This window comes from Dermacentor silvarum, chromosome 1 (assembly GCF_013339745.2).
Source record: "Dermacentor silvarum isolate Dsil-2018 chromosome 1, BIME_Dsil_1.4, whole genome shotgun sequence".
In the NCBI taxonomy this organism is placed as follows: Eukaryota; Metazoa; Arthropoda; class Arachnida; order Ixodida; family Ixodidae; genus Dermacentor; species Dermacentor silvarum.
Genome location: NC_051154.1, coordinates 195,380,051 through 195,404,594, shown reverse-complemented (window position 1 = coordinate 195,404,594; position 24,544 = coordinate 195,380,051). Strand labels below are relative to the sequence as shown.

The 24,544-nt window shown below is 50.2% G+C and overlaps 1 protein-coding gene across 3 annotated transcripts in view; it reads right to left on the bottom strand.

Moving 5' to 3' along the window:
* LOC119436605 (discoidin domain-containing receptor 2-like) overlaps positions 1-24,544 on the bottom strand; it is a 254,289-nt gene that overhangs the window by 95,817 nt on the left and 133,928 nt on the right. The window lies entirely within an intron of this gene.

The window sequence follows — 24,544 nt, the reverse complement described above, 5'->3', positions numbered from 1 at the left end:
CTGATTTTCGCCATTCATTCTCTGAGTGCTTCTAGCTTCTCTTGATATTCGTCTCCCTAATGGTTCGGACTTGATAAACACTTAAGTAAATTTTCCTCGTGAGTGCACGGAGCCCGCACAGTTCGTACTGCGGGCGAAAACGCACAATACAGACTCCTCGGCGATTGTTTCCTCGAAACGGTGAGACCTGCTATTTATGGCCCCCAGAATGCATTAAGAACACTTCCTACCAGACGGAATACTTATAGTAACGGGCATAACAATAATAAAAAAAAACAGTGCGAACGTCAAACAGTTGCCGTTTGCGTATAGCTACATTTTATTTTGTATTTGGAAAATAGTTATGTATAAACGGGGCCTAGCATTTCCTGTGCGAGCATTTTCGGGACCTTCATATTTCTCTTGGTGACCGCTAAGCATATACCCTCAGATTAAAAAAAAAGAAAGAAAGAAAGAATATGAAACGAAAACAAAAAAGAAATAAAAAAACGTCTCGTAAATACTTTGTCAAGTTTTAACACACGCGCCTTTATCAGGCTTGCGTTATCACTAGCATATAACAAAACATGCACGCACACTAAATTCATAGACACACGATCACGCATTCGCACACGGCCCTCTATTGCTTGTCGTACGCGTACGCGCCCTAGCGCCTTTTCATGTCTGCCCATTGCCGTATATACTCTCCTATACTATATGATTTCACAACTAGCGATCAAGTGCAAGTGAGTAGGAACTGCATTAGTTATGAACCCCAGAAACGACCCGGGAACGTTCACTGATCGCGAAACGTTCGCGAATAATCCGATTTGGTGAACAGAAACAACGGCGGACCAAATCACGCGCCTACAGCAAGATAAAGGATGGCAGAGAGAGAAGGTAAACAATGGAAAAAAGTCAGACGGGTATAAACCTGGAAAAGGAAAGGTGCTGCAGCAGCCCAATAAAAGGCGCTCGCGCGTACGATGGCCGACATCTTCGTTTGACCGTTGCCGCTGTTGGAAGAAGGGCAGCGCGGAGCAGGAGAGATCCCATTTTCCGGCCACGTTTATCTCATTTTCCCTCCGTTTGAAAACGATTCAAGGCGGAAGATTGCTGCCTCGGGCGTAGTAGTTTCTGTCTTTTTCTTTTCTTTCTTTCTCGCTTGTTCTGCGTTCTTTTATATATGTATTTATTTTGTCTCTTCTTGCTCTAGCCTATCCAAAAGGTGTCAGCGCCGCCCTCGACCACACGGTGTCTGGAATCTGGCTCGCCCTCTTGCTGCCGCGGGACCGACTTTCGTTTACGCCGTGTCCGCGGTCTGCTGCTGCTGCTGTTTCCTGCCGCCGGTTCCTCTTCCGAATCCGTGATTCCTTCATTGAGAACGCCTCGTCGTCTTCGGACACGCAGGCTAGTTCTTCCGCGGGGATCGTCGCCCGTGGCTTGAAGCACGAGTGTCCCTCTCCACCGCGTCGTGACAGCGAGGAAACGCCCTGTACTCGCCTTCAACGTCGTCGACAAAACGTACCCCGTTCACGCCTCTGCCTCTGTACCCCCTGCCCTTCTCCGCCTTTCTATTTATTTTTCAACCTTTTTTTTTTTTTGACGAACGCTTTTTTTAATGTTTATTACACTTTTGCTTCGTCAAATGTAATAGTGAAAAAGGCGACATGGGAGAGGAACAAATGTGTGGGTCGTCCGTACTTAGACACGTCCCACACTTTCAAAGCCACATCTTTACCTTCTAAAGCATATTATCTGCGTAAGTGCATCGTGCTATGAAGCATTAAAACAGTCTTGTTTATTATAATAGTGTTCACCGGACGCAATATACTTATTTCAAACAACAATCACGAATTCATTCCATCTTTAGTCTAGCGTATAGGTAAAACCGTATAGCTTCCTGTGCCTGGATTTTCTCCGAAGTATCGACCATCTATAAAATGGTGTGCACGCACCTTTTTCGCGAAGCACATACTTTTAATTTATTTAGTCATCATCATCATCATCATCATCATCATCCCCATCATCATCATCATCATCATCATCAGCCTATATTTATGTCCACTGCAGGACGAAGGCCTCTCCCTGTGATCTCCAATTACGCCTGTCTTGCGCTAGCTGATTCCAGCTTGCGCTTGAAAATTTCTCAACTTCATCACCCCACCTAGTTTTCTGCCGTCCTCGACTGCGCTTAAATTCCCTTCTCTTGGTACCAATTCTGTAACTCTGATGGCCCACCGGTTATCCATCCTACGCACTGCATGGCCGGCCCAGCTCGATTTTTCCCCGTTTAATGTAAACTAGAATATCGGTTATCCCCGTTTGTTCTCTGATCCACACCACTCTCTTCCTGTCTCTTAACGTTAGGCCCAACATTTTTCGTTCCATCGCTCTTTGTGCGGTCCTCAACTTGTTCTCGAGCTTCTTTGTTAAGCTCCAAGTTTCTGCTCCATATGTTAGCACCGGTAGAATGCAATGATTGTACACTTTTCTTTTCAACGACAATGGTAAGCTCCCAATCAGGATTTGACAGTGCCTGCCGTATGCACCCCAACACAATTTTCTTCTTCTGTTAATTTATTTCTCATGATCAAGGTCCCCTGTGAGTAGTTGACCTAGATAAACGTACTCCTTTACAGACTCTAGAGGCTGACTGGCGATCCTGAATTCTTGTTCTCTTGCAAGGCTATTGATCATTACCTTTGTCTTCTGCATATTATTCTTCAACCCCACTCTTACACTTTTTAGGTTAAGGCCCTCAATAATTTGTTGCAATTCATCCCCATTGTTGCTGAATAGGAAAATGTCATCAGCAAACCGAAGGTTGTTGAGATAATCGTCGTTGATCCTCACTCCTAAGCCTTCCCAGTCTAATAGCTTGAATACTTCTTCTAAGCATGCAGTGAATAGCATTGGAGAGATTGTGTCTCCTTGCCTGACCCCTTTCTTGCTAGGTAACTTTCTGCTTTTCTTGTGGAGAACCAAGGGAGCTGTGGAATCTTTGTAGATATTTGCCAAGATATTCACGTATGCCTCCTGTACTCCTTAATTTCGCAGTGCCTCTATGACTGCCGGTATCTCTACTGAATCAAATGCTTTGTCATAATCTATGAAAGCCATATAGAGAGGTTGATTGTACTCCGCAGATTCCTATATTACCTGATTGATGACATGGATATGTCCATCGTAGAATATCCCTTCCTGAAGCCAGCCTGTTCTCTTGGTTGGCTGAAGTCAAGTGTTGCCCTGATTCTATTGGAAGTTATCGTGGTGAATATTTTGTACAATACCGAAAGCAAGCTAATGGATCTATAATTCTTCAATTCTTTAACGTCTCCCTTCTTATGGATGAGTATAATGTTGGCGTTCTTCCAGCTTTCTGGTACACTTGAAGTCGTGAGGCATTGCGTATGAAGGGCCGCAAGCTTTTCAAGCATGATATCTCCTTCATATTTGATTAAATCGACTGTTATTGCATCTTCCCCGGCAGCTTATCCCCTGGTCATGTCTTTCAAGGCCCTTCTAACTTCATCGCTAGTTATAGAAGGAGCCTCTGTATTTATTTAGTATTCTGCAGCAAATCAAGATGCGCTTTCTGCGTCAAACGTTTGCTTCAAGAAGAAAGGAAGAAATCTCTTTAAATAAAAAAAGAAACAATCAATGACCTCGGTTGTCTTTGCCGTCTTCTTCAACCCACGCCGATATATTGCATCGTCCGCACAGTCAGCTCCTCGGAGCCTCTTGGCGCAGCAGTGCGCTTACGGTGCAACAGCATTAATTAGGCAAGCCCCATTTGAAAAATGGTTGAGGAGCGCTGGTTCTAACTTCTAAAGTTTTGTTTTTCTTTCCATCGGTAATAATTGGAGACCGGAACTTTAGGCAAAATGCCTATGTTCCTCTTACGTCCTTATTGTGCCTATTTAACATATAAGCATGAACTATGGGTCTAGGAACATATTAGGGACGCCTTAATCGTTCCTATAGATGCCTATTTCGATGTTGGGACGTATATTGGATTTTCATGCCTAAAAATGCCTTTTTTTGGTATTTTGTCCTAGCCTCGATCACTTTATTTATAATAATAAAACGCGCTGAAGAACTTGGCTGAGAGCAGCCGATTATTGCCACAAACATCCACAGGCAGACGAGAGCATCGCTGTGAGAAAGGCTCGAACTGCTGTACGCGAGGATACATTTGAAGGCCACAATGTACATGCGCGTTTATGTCATGTCATCGAGAAACTTCAATGCTCGGGCGAAATTCGTTCCCGGAATGTGGGGGTAATTTTGGTCGATCAGGAAAGGCTATCAATTGATTTTTTTGCGGATAAAACTCAAAACTTCAGTCCGTCTTGGTCAAAATCCCAGGTTTTAGGTACCGAAAGAACTGTCAAAGGTTCTGCCCGGTGAACATTCTGCAATTCCAGAAGGCACTGGATCTTCGAACGTTACGGACTAAAGTACGTGCCACTGACTTCAGTAGATCATTGAGCGTTACTTTTGTGCATAAAAAATAATACTCAGTGAACCCGGAAACATGAACCCGGAAATCCTGAGATGGTGCTTGTTTGTCATTGTGTTCAAACCTTTTCTCATGGCGTCTAGTAAAACTAGCTTTCAGATAAATCTTTTGTAACCTATGCAACTTGCCTCACTCCATTTCATCACCAAAGTAAAATTGATTAATTTCACCAAAGTGTGGTTTAGTGGGCTGTGTTCCTTTGCAAATTATAATTTATCTTCATATGCACAGTGGAAGTTCTTATTAATTGAGCCTATACATGGGGGCCTAATGAACAGTATTTTGCGCCTATATATGCCTCAAACGACAGCTTTATTGCATCTCATAGGCACCTAAAACAGCGTTTTTTCAGTGCCTAAACATGCGGTCTCTAGTGACGACTGAGCGTTTTAAAGAGGACATTACCTATATTGAAAATATTCTTAGTTAGGGTCACTTATGTACTCAGCCTGCAGCAGAAATTCCCCAACACCGGATATATGATGCCACCTGATATGTCCAAGAGACATTTAAATAATTCTGTTCGCGTGATTTTTTTAACGCGCACTCCCATATTCCCCACAAGTGAAAGAGTGTAGAGAAAGCGTGCTGCTTCACCTCTCCAGTTGGGCATCACCCTATATCCCTATACCTATAAATTTTCTTGCTTCAAAAGTTCCGAATTTCTGAACTTTACCGGGAAGTTTACGGTGGCATGTGGTATACTTTATAATAGACAGCACACCACGAAGTATAACCTATATATAGCTTTCGAACACCCTACGCCATCGCTTACCCACCTCTTATAGCCGGGCTCTCGCAATTTAAGCGAGGACCGCAAGGCTAAAGACCTGGCTGTCGCTCAGTTGACTGTCGTAACGACGAGCCACAAGTTACTGCACCATGTTCGCCGCCGCCGTGCTTCCGTTCTCCGGTGGCCCATAAAGCAATTTCCACCTTTACTGTCGGAGATATTCTCTTAAGCTCGGAATTGTCCACACGTACGGCGGGGGCACCCGTGCCATCGTCACCCTCGCATCGTGCCCCGTCCCCACTCCGGGCGGATGTCGTAAGCATAGCGCACGAGCCGCTGCAAAACCAGCGAAGTGTATCCGTTCTTGATAGCAGCGCATAAAAGACCTGACCGGTTCACGCGCTGTTGCCCCGAGCGCCAGACAAGGCGTTAGATAAGATCCCAGAGACGTATATACGCTACGACCATAGACTGTACGTGTACCGCGTGTGTGCGCGCACGCCTTCTTTTTATGGGTACTTTTCTTTCTTTCAGGCTTCTAACAGCGCACTTCTATACCATCGAGAGCTCCTGCACGGCACATTTCAACGAGAGCACCGCACGAAGCCATGGTGCAAGAACGCGACACTTACGACCTCCGATCTAGGGCACGCGCCGGGGCCTAAAGAGAAGAGGACCCGTAATTTCATCAGCGCACTGTTCGGCGCCATGCCGGCGTCGCTTTCGCAGCACTTTCGCCGTCCTTAGGACGCACGCGCTCATACAGCGTCGCCGCTGCAGCACGTCCTCAATCTCCTTGCTCAGTCCTTGCGGTCTGTCGAGAGCAATGAGCGCCAGCGTGTCGACGAGCCCCACTTGGTGCTTGCTCACTCGAGGCTTTGTTTACCTTGCACGCCTCGTGGCGCTGCTCTATTCAGGGCACAATTATACAAAGAGCTCCCGAGAGAAAAAGAGAGAGAGAGTGCGGCCGCTCGGGCAACACGGCAACCAATCTTGGCATCCCCAGGAGTCTTAGAGAGCCCCCTAGAACAGCCGCTCACGGTCACGCGCAGCGGCCGCAGACATCCTGTCAATCGAGCGCGACTACCGCCAATTCGCAACGCAAACAGATCGAGGGCGCGGGCGGACGACGTGTCGCTTGGAGGACCCGTCCGACGCTCTCGCAATGCACGCGGCCGCGCACGACCGTCGCTCCCCGGCCTGGGCGTCTCGAAAGCGCTCGTCCGGGCCACTAGCTCGCATCTCGTGCGCGCGATGCCAGCGCACGCGCGCGCGATACGACGACTGGGCGCGGCGGAGCAGGCCGCCGCCGGGGCTCGCACGCAAACACGCGCACCCAGCCTAGGGTGCCGTCGCGGCTGGTGTTCGCGCGGTTACAGACGAGCGCATTTCGGGACCGCTTTATGGCATCCGCGCTCATAACGTCGCTCACGAAGGCGCCACTCGCGTATAGGTTTCGGGGCAGCGCTATCGCGCGCGCGCGCCTTTATGGCAGAACGGTGCAGATGAGAGGCAGTGGCAGAAGAAAAGATAGAGGCGGCCGAGATACATAGCTCCCGAATAGTAAGAAAAATATAAAAGAAAGGGCGAAGGCGGAAAAGAAAGGGCCCGAGAAGCACGGTGAGGGGCTAGAAGATGGGGCGGAGAGAGGGATAATGGGGGAGGTCGACTCCGAAGCTCTTTGGTAGTAAAGGCGATGGGGAAGTAGTTCCACCAAAGAAAGTGCTGCGTGTCTTCTCCCGGCACCTTCCTCCCCCCTTTTTTGTTTCTTTAATGTTCGCGGAAAGAACACTAAAGAGGGAGGAGAAGTTCTCGCGCGCGGCGTGTGCGCGCACCAGAGCAAGCATCAGAGCGCGCGCAAGGGGCTGGAATCTCCTTCCCGAGGCCCGAGAAGGACCACGGGCGCACCTCCGAGGCACGTCTTCGCCTTATCGTCCTTTGGACGCCCAATACCGAAGGGGCGCTAAATTTGCTCGCCTCCAGACACGCGCCCCCGTGCGCGGGTGCTATCTCGCTGATGGAACAGAAGGCCGCGCACGCGTGTTGCGGCTGCTGCTTTGGTGCATCGCGCTCTTTGGTAACATAAGCGGCAATGCGGGCCGAACGGGTGCGCCGAGGCCGATTAGGCGCCGCCCTGGGGCCCCGGCGTGCTGCGCGTTCAATGCGAGCCCTGCCGCAGGACCTGAGTGCTGGCAGCTGGCCCCCACGGCGCAGAACGGCCAGATTTCCCACATCGTACGCGTGGTGCGCGTCTGCCGGCCGCGTCGCTGCTCCTGCCAATCTCGCCATCGCTCCTCACCGAGCACTTCCGCCGCGGCAACGCGCGCCAACGCCACGCGCCGCGCGTATCCTCCGCCGTCGCCTTATCTTGCACGCGCTCCCTTATTCGATCCCCATCCCTTTCTCCGCGGCTTTCATTTTTCTACCGACTTTCTTGGCCCCGACCCCAAACTCGGCCCGCTGTGGGGTCGAAAAAATAGGCTGCCACGAGGGCTTTGCCTCCGTAGGAGGCCAACCCCCTGCTTCCGCTGTGCCGGCCCAACAGTAGCTTTCAAATCTAATACATCGTGCTAAGCCGGGTTCAGTTCATTGCCTCTTCGGATTACAAGTGAATAGAGTTTTCCTATGATCCTAAGAACTGATGTCAGGTGACACGGAATTAAGAAAGAAAATAGCGTGACCATATATATATATATATATATATATATATATATAGAGAGAGAGAGAGAGAGAGAGAGAGATAGGGGGGGGAGGAGAGAGAGAGAGATTCAAAAAAGGAGGAAACGATCTACAAACCCATTCTTTACTGCCCAACGCTTCAGCTGGTAGGCCAGCCTTCGTCCGACTGTCACTTGTGCGAAGGCTGGTCCACCAGCTTCAACGTCGGACAGTAAGTAACCGAACGTGTTTCCACATCCGTCGTTTTCCAGCATTATGAATGTTTATATGCACATCAGCAGGCTTGTTTCTGCGATACACATTGCGATGGTATATAGTTACCATGCACGAAGCTAACAGTCATAGTCCGCTGGCCTTACGGCATGCAGGTCTACTGCGGTCAGCTCGCAACGCCAAACACGTCTGATGTTAAGACAGAATTTCAGCGGTGGCACTCCGATGCAGGAGCTAAGCAGTATGGAGAACTTCCATCAGATGGCTCATGAATGGTCGGCAAAACGTAGTACGTGAGCGCACGAGTAAAATCGCCCTCCCTCGCTCCCTCCCACGAAACCTGAGCGACACAACCTTCTCCTGACGGGTTGAGCTGATTGAAAGGTTTCAACGACACAGCACAATGGGATCTCGCATGGCGTGGTGGAGAGTCTCTTGTGGTTGAAGAAATTGCCGTGAAATTGCCGGGAAGCGTTTTAGAAGTGATGTGGTAGTTTCGTCGGTCAAAGAGTGTGAGCATGGAAGATTTTTCTTATTTCTTTAATCGCAGAATTTCAATTTGTGCTTACTATACTATAACAGGTAGCGGTAGCACAAACGCAATTCTACAGAGCACTAATACGAGGTCGAATTAATGACGCCGAAAATGTTTTAATTAATTAACGAGTTCCGCGTGTGCACGACGTTACGTACATTGAAACAGTGCAAATGATACCTGAAGTCGGCAGACGTGGCAAGTTTTAATCGCTTTGCTTGCTTTTCATCTTCTTTTATTTTATTGTTTGCTAGAACCAGCGAAAGTTTTCCATTAATAGAATGGATAAGTTGAATAACCCGAATGGAATGTATAAGAAACTAACTACAGACTCTCTAGAGACTCAGAAATGGGCTATCGAGCAGTATTTTGTGCAGGAAATCAGCTGTTGATGTACGTATGGACATTCGGAATCACGAAGAATGGAAACCAAGCACGGAGAACATTGCGAAATAATGCAATAAAGTTTGTTAGCATAAACTGCTTACAAGTTCTGAATACATCATGACAACGCAGGCAAATATGTCGAAGCTGTGACCATGCAGGCACATATACTGTCACGCAAATGTTTACTCTGTTCTCGGAAGGCCAACTCAATATCCATTCATTCATAACTTAGTACCGCGAGAGACGCAACTCAGCATTTATAGTACTGACGTCATGCGCGAACAGTGCTAGTTCGAATCCCGGTGTCAGGTTGTAATTTGTGCGTTGCTTTCTTTCTCTTAAGTATTCCTTTACAACATCTGCCGCATTATCTCCGCACGGAACACATATCCAGGAAGCGGTTTTTTCGAGCTGGTGTTTACTGACCTCGAAGGACAGGTATTCGAATCCCATCTGCTCCAAGAACACAAGTGAAATAAAGACAGCGAGCGGGTCCGGGTATGACAGATGCGCATAGACGCTCCCCACGCTTGTGGTTCATCCACATGCCGTTTGCAACTCACTCGACGTCACAGGCACTCCCCCCCCCCCCCCCCCTGCGCCTTGCCGGTCAGCGGCGATCCGTCTAGACCAGTAGCGTTCCTTTGTAGCAGTAATTGCGACAATTCGCGGTCTCGTAGCGCAAACCACGGTGCGAAGCGGCCAGGCCTGCCGCTGCACCGACGGCGGTAAGGCTGCGCCGACCATCCATCATATACCAGGCCCCGAAAAACAGCGTTCCCGGGACGCGTGAAGTGGGCCCCAATATAGCCACGGCACAGCGCCGTGCCAGTCTGATCTCGCGCAGCGACCGGACGCACGCGTTTTAAGATTCCTGCGCCGCTAGCTTTCGGGCCTCTTCGGGAGAGCAAGAGCGTCGGCGAGCCACGCGCAAAGCGGGAGTTCCTTTGTCGCCCCCAGGTCCCGCTGTTTCCTATTTGCGCAGCATGGGGTCTGTGTTGTGCGCGGCGCTGCTCAAGGGCCGGCCGGCTCAAGACGCGCATGTTCGCCCTCCGCCGCCTGCGGCGACCGGCCGTCGAGTGCAGAGCCCGCAAAGCTGCAACACCCATTTTCCACGCATCACCAGCACCCCGGACTGTCCCCTCTTCCCCCGGCAATGTCCTTTTTATGGAAAAGGCCGCTTCGGGAGCAATGCGCCCGATATGAAAGGAGGAGCGAGGCGCGACACTCTGAGCCCCGGGTCGCCCTTCGTGTCAGCCTTGCCGACGTAATTTGTATCGTGAAGGTCAACGCGTCATTTGAAAGGCGGCCCATGAGGGTCGGCCGCAAAAAAATGGTCATCTCGCAGAAACGGTATACAGAGGTGGATACCTGGCGGATGTTATACTGGTTGTTCTCCTGAGGTTAAAAACATGATTAGTTTCGTCAGATCCGAACTCTCATGGCAGTGGAGAGAGATTATTGTTGGAAAGGGTGAAAGATTGGGTTAAAGTGCAGCGCGATAACTTTCTCTCAATAGAGGACACCTCAACCGCGCTGCACAGGGGGATGGGGAGTGAAAGGAAAGAGAAGGGAAAGAGGTCGCAGGCGCAGGAGCGGAAGCAGCAGCAGCATCATCTAAGGCGCCGCAGGCGCGTGGGGTTCGCGTCGCACACTGTCGGATGCTTTCCGGAAAATAGAGAGAGAAAGAGAGAGATTTAGATACTATAAGAACTCAAAATTCCTTAGCTCAATTGCTGCCAACAGCGATTATGAGTCCCCGACTATATTCAGAGCATTTGTATAATTCCCCATGATTTTCGCCCAGCACCGAGCGGAGCTTCAATTTGAACTTACAGGATTCCAATGGCGTATACATAGCAGCGATACCGGACATGCGGACGGGTGCGCAGCGATTTATTCAGAATCTATAATGCACGCCTGCGCATCACTCCCGGCATAGGCGGAATGTATCAAACGTCGCCGCCGCGGCCCTTGAAGACGGATGCGGCCCCGCTGGCTGCAGCCACCGGAGACAATCGTGTTATCTACGCAGCACCCGACACGGCCGCTGCGGCTAACCGTGCCACTCGCCGCAAGAACGCATCAGAGGACGCCCAAAGGCACTCGAGGACCTCCATTCATCACGGCGGTCATTGCGGCGCCGTCGTCACCAAGGTGGCGGCTCCCCGGCAGGAGGGATGATGCCATATCTCTTCACCAAGGGCCGCTGCTCATCCTCCTCCTACGTACTTCTGATCCTGCTGTTGCCGGTGGTGCGTCAAATCTCACGCTGTCTGCTTCCTCCAATAGCTCGCCTTCTGAGGCCGGCGCGGGCGAAGATGGCGTCGGCTCATCACTTCTTGCTCGTGGCTTTGGCAGACCCTCCTCCGTGGACGATCGGCAGAGGAACTTGTCTCGTTGCCAGCCAAGCGCGAAGCCTCTCGGTCAATTCGGCTGCCGAAACTCGCAGCTCCAGGGGACGAGGATCTTTCGGGCTGCCACAGGAACGCCTGGCTCGGATCACTACCCCTCCCTCTTCGAACGCACAGACCCGACCCTCCACCACCACCAACCGAGCTCGGGCGCGCGCCCGCGCGCGCTCAGCACGTTCAACGCGCCAGACAGCGGGGACAACCCGGGGTTCCCGTGCAGACAATGGTTACCGCCGCGCGAGCACAGAGATATTACCGAGGAGATGTTCCAAGACTGGAAGCCTCCGTCGCGCAAGGACAGAAAAGAAGGAGGAAAACGGAGGGAGGAAGAAAAAGAAGACAGGGTGGAATAGCTCAGAGTCGCGATGGAAGGGCCTCGTCTGTGACGGTCATTTTGATTTTCTTCCTTTTTTTTTTTCACCCTTGTTGCCGCGTCATTTATTTTCTCCTTGTGCTTTGACGTATCGCTTGCTGTTTATTGCTTGCTTGTCTCTTTTTCAACGACCGAGCCGGGAAAGGGCAGAACGGGACCGATCGTCATTTGTGTGTGTGCTGTTGGCAGACTATTATAGCGTGCGTCGGAGGGGTTCCCGCGGAGGGGACGAATGGAAATCATAAGACGAATGCAAGAAAGGGGGGGGGGGGGGGGGTGCGATGGCGCCACCGCACTACCTCCCTTTCCGTTGTCGTTGCTCCGCTATTTTCTCCACTGCCATTCTGAACGACAGAAAAAAACGAAAAGGAACTTCAGAAAAGATTACAGAGTATCGGAACCTTTCTGGCCCTACATATGCCTGAGTCATGGAGACGCATGCATTTTTCCACTTCCGGACGATCGCTGCTTCCTTCTCAATATGTCGCCGCTTCCTCATAGTGGTGCAAGTTGTTGGCACAAGACCAACGTTGATGGAAATGGTTCGCGCCACGAAGAACTTGAAAGTCAACTCTGTTATACCTTCACGGACTAGCCAGAAAAAAAAAAAAAAACAGAACATGGGGATGGAGTGGGTGGAGCAGTCTCATCACTATACTACACGATCCTAATTCACTCAATAGCAAAATTCGCTTCCGCGGCATCCGTTCTGCATGCTCCGTCGCGAACGACTGTTTTCCAAGCAAAAGGGCTTCCAGTGAATCTTGGCACGCCCCGAGCAACCTCGACTTTTGTGGATGTCGCTGAGGGTCGTCGCTCGCCCAGGCATCTGAACGGTTGAAACTTGTCAACACGCTTACCGCATTTTAACGCAACATGAGAAGCGTCGATCCAATAAATCATGCCCTTTAAAGAAAGAGATAAAAGCGAATTTTATGAGGTTGTTCTAGATCACACAGATTTATTACTGAGCTTTGAATTTGCAGACCGGATGTTATAGTTGCTACCTACCTATATATAGGTCAACTATAATTCTATTTTGTGAGTTGTCAACTCACAAAATAGAATTACCAGTCGACCGTATCATAGGTCAGAGAGATATGCTGCAGCAATAGGCACTATATCATATATGCATTTTATATCTTCTGTATATTCAGGTGCATAAATATGGATAAAATAATTCATCAGCTTCTGCATTTATTATATCTGACTCGAAGCTGCAGAGCGATCATTTAAAGGATCCCGAATGACATCTTCTACCACAGCCAACCTTTCTGCTATTCTCTCTGCGTTGCGCTGCATAGGTTCAGTAAGGAATGCATCAAAATGGATTATATTCTGTAATTTCTAAGCGGACAGTATTCAATGTTTCTGATTGGTCGTGAGTTTCTTTATTTCTTACATGCCCTGGGATGGAAGTAGTATAGTCGGTGCTTTCCAAAGGCTAAAGACTCTCCTTTAAATTCATATAATTAAAAAAGCACATCATAAATCGCTCATTGGACTCTTCATAGGGCAGTGATAAATACCGTGTGTCTGCACAAGCTGTTACGCAAAGACTCTTCACGACAGGTCAACTGTCAACCTGACAGCCCCTTGCCTATTATCCTACGTTTTCTTCATATGAATAAAAAAAAAGTATTTCTAGAACAGTCGTTATAGAAGCACCGCGCCACATGACAAGACTTTGAAGAGGCGAACGAGATGTCTAGGATAAAAGAAAATCGAAAGTAAAGTGCAAAAATATGGATCAGGAACAGGAAACAAATGGCAAAAAAAAAAAATCTACACATGTTCACACGCACGTCAAATGGATACTAAACAACCGCACCGACAACCTTCCATCAAATCGAGTAGAGTAGGGCTGTTTAAGCAAAATATACACAACCGAAAACCAAAAGAGAAGGAAAAAACAAAAAAGACGGAGAGAGCGTTCAGAGTGGAGCCCTTATGGAGAACGACGTTCCCGCCGCCCAAGATCCATTAGGAAAAGGTTTAATACGAGGGGAGGGAGGGCAGGCGCGCACCGGCGGTATAAAATCGATCGGCCGAATCGCAACCTAGCGTTTGCAGAAATTGCCCCGCCGGGCTAACTGGCGTCTCAGTCTGGCGCTGCCGATGTATACACCGCCAGCCTAATGGAAGCCTGCGGTGGTAGCCATGCAGCGGCGATATGTCGGAACGCCAGCGCTGGCGCGGCGCCGCGATGGTTGCGGTGTGCGGCACACACATTTTTTTTTTTTTAGTCACGAGGAAAGCAGATTATCCCGGTCTTCCCAAACAGTGCGTGTGTTTTCAGCTACCCATACGAGCACGAATAATATTTCTTTCCCCCTTTCTTTTAAAAAGAAAAATATGTACCAGCATCTGCGTTTAGGCGCATAATACGCACACGAAGACGGCTTTTGATGTTTTAGATGCGAGAGCATCTTATGCTCGGGGCAGTGTCCGTTCTGCGGCGTCCGCACCCATACTGCGCATGCGCAACTCTCCCTCACTCTCCTCTCTTACGCAGGTGTGCGCTCTCCTCCTCCCCTCCCCCTCTCCGCTACAGGTGCGGCGCAGCAAATCATTGCATATAACTCTCTCTATCTCTTCCTCTCTCTCTAAGGGTACGCCGGTAGGCGGCGCAAGTGTCGCGGCGCAGTATAAAGCGCGCGTTCGCTGTGCTTCCGTCATTCTCTCTGTGCAACGATGTGCGAAACGCCATGAGCAACGTCAACTTCGGCGCTAGTTGCAGCGGCAGCGCCACCGCCGCGGATCAGAGGAATGCTCGGGAAGCCGAACGTAAACGTCAGCGTCGGCAAGCGGACCCCGAACTTCGGGCTGTATCTCAAACCCAACATCTCAAGAGAAAGCGTCGAACTTTACCTCCTAAGGAGCATGGTAGAGTATACCAAGACCTACAGACACGCGCCCTTCATACTCGCAGGGGACTTCAACGTAGACATACTGACAACCGATTGGCTGGTGCAGCACATGAAGGACGTATACTCTTTGCGATGCATTTCCCAAGATAACAAGCAACCCACCACCATCAGGCGAACGTGCATAGACCTCTTCTTCGCAAATTTCAAACTCGACCCTCTGCAGCAAGACCCATTGACGCTACACTTCACCGACCACAAAGCCATCGTCTTCAAGATACCGCGCGCACCGACGCTAGGAATCACGTACGATCTCTAAATATTTAAAGACGCAACAACCCCGTACAAACATCTCCTCTCTTCTCAATACATTCTCTCACTCTAACTTTCATTGGGTTGTGTTGCCAAGTGAAACGAAACGGAAACTCGATGCGCACCCCCCGCGATGCTTTCGCAACCCACCATGGTTGCCCGTAGGGTGAGATGATGTGATTTTTTTTTTCTCCGTCAACGCTACAACTGCAAGGCCTGAACTGCTAGATAGCTCTATTGCCGAGTGAACTGGTCAGGACAAAGCGCCCTCCATATCCCGGTATCCGTTAAAATGTTTCTCATTTAAAGCTTACGAGGCGTAAGTTTTGAATGGTTGGCATACTGCTAACCCTTACCGCCTGCAGGAATGCACACACTGGAGAGGCACTGGGCAGGCAAGTAGCGGACATGCGACGGCGCTTAACCACACCCTCGACCTCGTCCCATACGCGAAGCCCTTCTAGCGCTCTTGAGTTACATTGTAGCAGCGTCGACCGACGGCATGTGCTGATTCGGCAGCAGACAATCAGACAAGGTCATTTAGAAATGGAGAGCCTATACGAAATGGTGTGCGGCCCCGAGTTGCTCAGACGGTGCTTTAAAGTCGGTGAGGTGTATAGTCCGTGTACACCTTACATTCCGCATATTATAACATCCCTGCCTTTACTTTTCTCTCAACCTCTCTCAAAGTACAAAAGGTATTCCTTTGAGCAGGTCTCAGAACTCCCCAAGTTTATTTGCCACCTACAGTGTGCTCCGTCATTTTAACTTGTCATATATTTTTTATTTATTTCTTATTTCGTTACGAATCCCCCATTTTCCTATAAGCGCCATTTCTCTTGCTAGGAAAGAGAAAGCTTTATTTCTTTCAATCTATAGCACAGGAAAAATGATATTGCCTTTAAATGTTTCTTCTAGATACGGCACCATAATATCCTTTGGAAAAGAAGTGATATACTGGAGGGATCCCTCCGATACATCACAAAGGAAGCGCGCACGGATACAATCCCCACTGGCTTCGAAGAGTAGGCAAAGAGTGGCTTGTGAACCACTGATACAGAGCCGCTTAACTATAATTAAGATTCATGATACTTTTGCGCAGTTTGTAGGTTAAGCATGCTGCAGAAGACTCACGACACCGTAACTGGCTGTTCACGTGTAACCTCGGGTGCAATATGAATTATGCAACAACCGATTACTGGCCACCCATAATATCTAATTTGAGATGTGATAATGTACAAAGCAGTTGGTCAACAGACGAACGTTTCCATTTTGAACGCAGTCAATATTCCTGCCCTTCATAATGTCATTTATACATTATAGCTGCCATTTTTTTTTTTTTTTTTTTTTTTTGTTAACGCCACTGTACGAGTCCGACGGTGGTGAAACGCAGCCGTTCGCTTAGTACCACCACTGACCCCGCAGCTCTCGTAATCTATAGCCCCATCTTTTACCGAGCGCGAAGTTTTAATCACTTTAAGGACGGACACTTTGAGGAAAACGGTGCGCGAGGGAAAACGGGTACCGTGAATCCTGACAGTGCGAGGCCTCTTGTGTAGAGCGGGCCATGCTGGGCCTTCTGCTCTAGACCGCAAGAAAGGACGCAATGCACGCGAACGCTAAAGTGCAATTGTAGCGGCATGGCGCACTTAGTGCGACAAGCGCAGTTAGGAGCGCACTAAGCGATGCTAGCGCGACAATGTACTCGAGGGAAAAGTGGAAGACGACTTGCGGCCTGCACACGGTCAACAGCGATTCGCGAAGGAGGCGGCACTCCCCGATATTGCGCGGCGTTCCCAGTTGTGGAATGGGCTCGTCGTCCCCTCCCTGTCCCCGCTGTGCTCCCCACCAGGCGGCATAACACCGGGGGTCGTCGTCGCTTGGGCGACGCCCCTCTCTTTCTCTGTCGGCATGCTCGCGCGTCTGAAAATTAACGGATCGCGACCGCCCGGCGCTTAGCGACGCTTTTGGCGGACGCGGCGGCTTCGAGGAGCCCCGTGCCAGCTCGAGCTAATTGTCGAGGGGAGGGGGGGCTAGAATCGGCAGATGTGCGGAAATGCATTACATCGAGCCGCCGCCGGCGCGGCTGCGCCTTCCGCGGAGTGGGCGCTCTCGCTGCTGTGGCGGCGTCCGCTGCCGTTTTGCCCCCGCCGCGCGCCTCCTCGAATGCCATAATGCGCAAGCAGCGCTGGTCGCTGAGCTTCTGGACGAGAAGAGGGGGTTGGAAGCGGCACATACTCCGCTGGACGAGTTATGCATATTGCGTTCAGCCGCACTAAGCAGCGCGCGTTACAGCGCGGTGCGAACGTTCGCGCACTCGTCGGTTCGTTGGGTGCATGGGCTGTGCATGGACCAGCGTTTTCTGCACCGCCAGTGCTCTGTGACCCGGTACGGGCGCAATTTACTCCTCGAAATGCAGTCTAGTTTCGTTGGTGTGCATTTGATGTACCTGACGGTGCACCCCCCCTGTATACTCTCTATTTGGCCTTTCTACATGCGCACTTCGAGGAGGTGATTACAAAACCCGTATAGGCTCCCTCGAGTATCTAGCATGCGGTGGAATGCGGACACATACACAAGCAACGGACGCACTGGTGGTCTCGCTTTGGTTGTCTCAAGGATTGGCGTGCATTTAATTGTTTCAGCAAATCTGCGCGTGTTTATGTCTGCTGCAGGATGCTTCTGCTTAATGGGCGTCGGGAGTATACTATTATTAAATGGAACATGTCTTTGAAACGTTACTTGTCGCACAACGTCAACCACACGCCTGGCACCACTATACGAAGAGCCGATGTAAAACGAAATTTGTTTGTTTGCTTGTTTGTTTCTGTATTTGTTTGTTAGTTTGCTTGTTTGTGTTTTTGTTTGTCTGGATACCATGGGATAGGCGCCTGTGGTTTCATAAGGAAGGAAGCTCTCGTGAGTTGACAGCCGCGCGGAGGCAGCCGTCTTTCTCCTTCGAGAAATGGGATCCGCAATGTTGCCACTTCCCTGTTGCTCCAATTAAAATCGCGAGCACGGAGTCTCGCTCGCCGCTATCCTTTTCTCCTCGGTCCCCCCCCCCCTCTCCCATCATTCGAAGGCGGCGAGACACCGCGGGAAGGGACGCGGGCGGCTCGGACCCCGAGGCGGCATTTGTCTGGCGGGGGCTTCCTCAAAATAGACCCCCGCGGAGCGTGTCTAATTGGACGTCGGCTTCGCGCCCCAACGCGAACCGCAGAAAGTCTCTCTCTCCGTGGCCGGGCACACTGAGCTTCTTTCTCGGAGGGGATATTTTGCACCGGCGGGCGCTCCTGAATCACATCTGCCGCACGAGAAGCGCCGCCTTTCCTTGAAAAAAGGGCCGCGCGGGCTGAAGAAGAAAGAAAATGAGGCCTTTCTTGTGCGCCGCCTCTCTTGCGCCGCCACTCGCCACCGCGGCGGTTTCGAACGTCTTCTTTGTGAGACGCGCAATGGAGAAGCGGCAACAAGAAGGTTTCCTCGCACCGAACCTGGGGAAAACCCGCAGGAACTGGTGCAAGTTTGTTTGGGGAAGCGAGACGCCTCGAAGCGCGAATCCGTGGGAAAGAAAGCGCGCGCTTCGTTTTGCGAACGGGCGACCCACGCTCTAGCAGCACGCAGCCGTCGTGCGCTTAGATTCCCGACCGCAAATGAGTTAAAACCAATTTCAATATCGCGGAGGATCACGACGAGCAACGAGCCTATATTGCGGCTAGCAGCAACCTCGGCGTGAAGTGGGCTACCGAACACACGAACCGCTTCGCTTCCGCCGCGGCCCGGGCGCTTCTTCCCATAGACATCAGAGACACCTGACGTATAGCACCCATGTACTGCCGATCACAAGGTCATCGCAATTATACGGTATATGAGTATAAAGGATGCCGATCTTCCTTGTGCCGCCTAACAATATATATGAACAGTCTGTCGACTCGCAGGGAAAAGCAAGTAGTGAGAGTCCTTGAGCGCATCTAAGACTGTTGAGTAGGACCATGGCCCGAGTAAACCTTTGCGTGAACGTCTGTCTCTAACTGCACAGTGTGGTTCCCTGCGCGCGCAAGCACCCTTGTCTTCCTCTCTATAACTTCCTGTGTCCTTAATTTATCTTAAAGTTGTATAGGGTAGCAAACAGGATGTATATAGGCGGCCCAGTGTACGGTGTCATAGGGCGTCGGGATACCGCGTCTACGTTCGCCTTCGGCGGCAGACGCTGACGTCGGGTTACCGTCGCCGGAACCAAGCAAAATACACACTTTTTTATAAAGATAGGGCATCGATTCAGAAGTTTGTCCCTTCCTTTCAGGCGCTCACGTTGTCCCTAATTTCGCTACAGCAAATCCGCACGAGAAGCTTCCTCTCGCCGCGCCTGTCACCTTGCTCCCGGTGAAAATGTATAGGAAAAAAAAATCAGAGAAAATAGGGGTAAGCGAGTCGTGTGTGTACCTGACCGAAGGTACACTTTTACTTACTTTAACCGTACTTTTCCTTCCCTTTCGTGCAACTTTCGAGCCTTGGCTAGGGAAGCCCTCACGGTCGGGTCGGCACGTCTATGGGTATGTCGACAACGGTGGACTTCGTTCGTCCACCGTTGTCGCTTGCGTTCCATGTCTCGAGCTTGCTCAGCGGCGTGGTTAGCTGCATTCGCCCGCTGCCACTTGCGATTCTTCGAAATTAAATTTCTTCAAAATTAAATCTGTATGTTACGTAAGACAATGAATGGCTCATGCCCCCGTAAATGCGGCTTCCCCATTACGACGACAGAAGAGAAGTGAAATTCTACGCTGGAATGATGAGAGGCAAGGAATCCAGCTGTGGAAGAAGACGACGACGACGAACACGGCAGCAGTGGCACGAGCGCGTGCCGAGCACGAGCGCAAACCGAGGAGCGCCAACGACCCAGCTGCGGAAGAAGACGACGACGCTCGAGGCAATGCTGATGATGATCGTTTTCCGCGTACACCGACCCCGACACAAGTCAGCCAATACAAGCTTCGCTTGAAAAATAATTCGCTGTATGGCGAGTTCCAACGAATTATTTTCCTCGCCGTTCGGTTACGATGGCATGGTCGGCATGATCCTTAGCCTGGTCGGCCACGATACGAACGAAGTGCAAGCGCCGTACGGTGCTTGCCGAGGGCCGTTCTCCATCGGGCGGCGGGCCGGCGCGAGCCATGCGGACACCGCTTTCGCGAGCACGGCGCTCCTGTGTTGGCGCCTGTCGTCGTCTCCTTTTCGTCGTAGTCGGCGGCGCGGGGCGATACGGGCCGTGCTGATCACGAACATCCGGAGGGACGCTTCCGCTGCCTGCGTCGGCTCTCTCTCGCTCCAGCGCTTGGCGGCGGCTCCTCCCGGGCCGTCAAAGAGGAGGCGGGGGGAGGGGCGCGTCTCCGCAAAAGGCGCGCCGTGCGGCAATACTCGCATGTCTGTTTGGACGCGCACACGAGCGCGCACACGCTTACTCACATCCTGACGTCTCATTGAGCTCGAGAATCGCACTAGGCTTGGCGAGTACGGTCTTCCCAGACCAAACCTACTCCCTTCTGTATGTTTGCCTGTTCTTTTCGATCGAAGCGAACGCTGTGGGGTGAGAGGGGGGGGGGGGGGTGAACGTCCCGCACACTATGCAGATGAAGAAGCTAGAGGCCGCCGCTCACCCCCTCCCGGTAAAGGACGCCGATCCGGTGCCAGTGCCAGACAGCCACGCACTCCGCGTCATTAAAACGCTCTCGTCACCACAGAGAGCCTGGTGGCACAGTCGGCTGATCAAAATCGCGGTTTCCGGTCCGAGGCGCGGCTCGCATTTGTTATTTAACTTTCTCTTAGGAGTCTCCGCGCTGAACCGAATGATTTGTGGCTGGTAGCCGGGGCAGTCCAAGTCGTTACGAGTGCGAAACCCGCACTATTGACGCCCAGATGGGTACGGGAATAGGGCAAGTGCGCCATTAATGGGATACCGAAGAGAACTCGCGCGATTTCTTTATTATATATATTTATATATCGAAGCCGTTGGCGACCTTGTGGGATGTGGAGTTCTAACGAATACGCACTCGTGAGGTAAGAGGTATGTATCGCGTAGGGGTGCTTGCACTCACGTGAAAGACGTGTGCGCGCTATATATAAATAGCGTGTGGCAGAAGTTTCCTAATAACGGCAAGTTCATCGGCGTCATTATAGATGAAATTCAAGAAACACATAAATACTCGAACAACACGTCAGATGGTGTCTCTGCGGTCACTGAACGAGCTTTTTCCGAAATGATTGCTTTTTCTACATGCTACCCATAACTGACGGCAGGTGCAGACATGTTTACATGCATGACCCGTCTTTAACGATAGCCAACATCTGACTCTTAGGAATCAGTCGAAGATAAAAAAAGAGATTTAAAAAAAGAAAAAAAAAGAATTGTACGGCCTGTTCATCCGAAAAGTGATGATGCTTTCCTCTCATGCAACCATATTAATGCAAGACAAGCGTGCAGCCAGCAGCCACTTAGTAGTAATTTCTCGCTCCAATCACAAATACAAGAGATGATATAAGTCCTCCTAACATTGCGTTTACAGCTGTAAACCTACCCATCATTTAAAGCTGTAGAACGTGGCCCGCTAATTAAATAAATTATCTTAAGTAAATCATCATCTTATTACCCCGTACGTCGCTATCACGAGCGCCGGGTGCTCGAACGCTGGTCAGAGAAGAAATGTAAGTTAATTATTGTGAATACGGGCCTTGTCACAGAATTCACAGAGCATTTAGTTTTTATATAAGAAGTTTTGGTGACCCGCCGTGGTTGCTTAGTGTCTATGATGTTGGACTGCTAAGCACGAGGTCACGGGATCAAATCCCGGCCACGGCGGCTGCATTTCGATGGGGGAGAAATGCTAAAACACCCGTGTACTTAGATTTAGGTGCACATTAAAGAACCCCAGGTGGCCCAAATTATTCCGGAGTCCCTCACTACGGCGTGCCTCATAATCAGATCGTGGTTTTGGCCCGTAAAACGCCATAATTGAAGAACTGTTGGTGATCGGCAAGCTGCCATCGCAAACAATACTATATAGGTTTGCAATTCGAATAGCCAGCGCTAAATTGTCCATACAACCAAACTCTTGCATACGAAACATGTTTTCAGTGTAGGGGCTCTAGTTCGGACACAGTAAAAAACATTACCTCTAGTCCATTCAGCTTCGCATTTTGTCATTCGTCCAAAACATCACAGTGCCTGGGAACCACCGGGACAAACCAGTCGGCGCAGCGGATTACTTTGTCGTTGCTGTAATTTCTGTACTAACTTTGTATTTAGATCCATAGAAACGCAGGGAGATCACCGTATTGGTATGGCCTGAGAGTTGAGCATGATTAGAATTAAGAAGTTGAAGTTACCTGCTTTCGTGCCTAAGCGACTGCTATACTGACGGCGAGGTCAAGAGCTCAATTCCTGACCGTAGCTGCTTCGTCCCACATGGAAGGCAGAATGCAAAGATGTCCGTGTCTTTGCGTAAAGCTGAAGCTTAAAGAACTTCAGGTGATATAAACTAGTCCAGCACCTTTAATTATGACATCGCTTATCGCTTTTTTGTAGTTTTTGGACGTAGAACTGATTTCTATAGTTACTATTGTTATAGTATCAGTAAAAGAACAAGTTGACGCTGCCTTTCGAAAAAAGCGCGCTGGCATGCAGCTCTTACATATGCCGTATACCTCGCTCATAACAAATTCGTAACGTCGTTGCGTCCCCAGGTCATGAAACTATCAGCAAGAATCTAGCAGGCCGAGTGGAAGCTACTACCATAAACCAACGTTAGGTTGCGGCCGAAAAGGAAACACTTCGAATAAGCCTTGGCCCGCAAGCACCGGCTGAAACATCGTTCTCATCTCGCTTTGAGGAAATCGCAACGCGCATGCGGGCTTTCATAGAAAATCAATTTATGTTGTTGTAGGTCGGTGCCAACACACGCATCCACATAGTGTATATGTATATACGCACACACGTATGCACTGAAACGGATACACCTACAGAGGATTGTTTAATGTTGAATCCCCCAGGGCACGTGATATCGCTCTGTATTTAAACCCACTATATACTGGCAGCGGCGATATAGTGCATATGTACTATTCAGCGCTGTCGCGCTCAGGCGGCTTTCTTCATTTTGCAAGCCTCTGGTGCGGGTTGCTTCTCGGTAGAGGGTGGGCAGCGCTCCACCAGCGTTCTGTTCTCACGGTAAGGGGCGTCCTCAGCCGTGGGCCCGATGTCCAAAAAGACTCAGCCCATGTGTCCTGGTGGCATACCCCCAACCCGTAGCGATCCTATCGTGGAGCCTTCCGAGAAGCTAGGCGTCGCACCGTCTTGTATGACGGCAGAAACGGCGCAAACATCAGCCAACTGCTGCCGCTCCGCAGCCGCGGCTGATGATCGCTTCTCGATGCTAACGGACGATAACAAAATGACGCACTGACAGAGCGAGAGGGAGGGCGCTGGGGCAACCTCGCGAGCGACGGCTCAGACGGCAGAAGAGGAGGGCTGCTTATACAATTAGCTGCGATCAAGTTTCCGGAGCCTGCTGCAGTTGCATGCATATTGTTGTAATCTCCGCTGTGACTAAGACGCGCGGCCTGCGCGGCTTCTTCCACAGCGGCGCATGCGAAAAAAAAGGGGCTGTCACGGGATGAAATTTTAAACCCCCTCCATGCACGACTGCGAGACAGTTGACGACGTCGGGGACATTTCGCCGCTAGACCGGTAGTGTAGATAACGACCTTGGTTACGCTCAACCAAGCTTCCCAACGCTTTCTAGAGAAAAAAAAAATGACCAAATTTAGCAGTGGACCGCGTGAAACTTTTTCCTGTCTGTATCCATGCGGTACCGGAATTGCTCATATTTCCGCTAAATATGTGCTTGATTCTAATAAGTGCGAAGTTATATCCCGCGTAAGGCAAGAAACTATCACTGCCTTGCCAAGTAAGCAAGAAGCAAATGAAAGGAAGAATGCATGCATGTTGCAAGTACCTGCTCGCTCACTTCATCAGAAGTAGCAAGCGAATGAGCGGCACATATAGTCTATTATGTCAAAGGCTCTGGCCACATTATCCTACAAAACAGTGGTAGTGATGCCGGGCCTTTAAGTACAACTTACTGATACGTTGATATCATAAGTAACGCGAATAGTTTGCGCATGGTGTTGTTCGCCAGCGTCACTTACAATGAAAATTGCACTCATAATAAACTTAGCTAAAAGAGCGTCTTATCCTCTTTGGCCTGTCGAGGGCCTGAGTATCGAACCGCCATTGGAAAGGCGGAGTAACGCAAGAGGGATACAGCAAGATCACATCATAACTATACGTACATACTTTGTGGAAGAGGATTGAGGGTATGGTATGTAAGAGGAAGGGAATAACTATGTGCTAGCAAATGGCCTGGAAACAAATGGCCTCGAAAAATTTGTGTGCATGAACCATTTGAGGGGTATACGTTGAAAGCGCGAAGGAAATTCGCGAATGAGCGCGTTACGCGGGAGAACCGTGGAGAAACCTG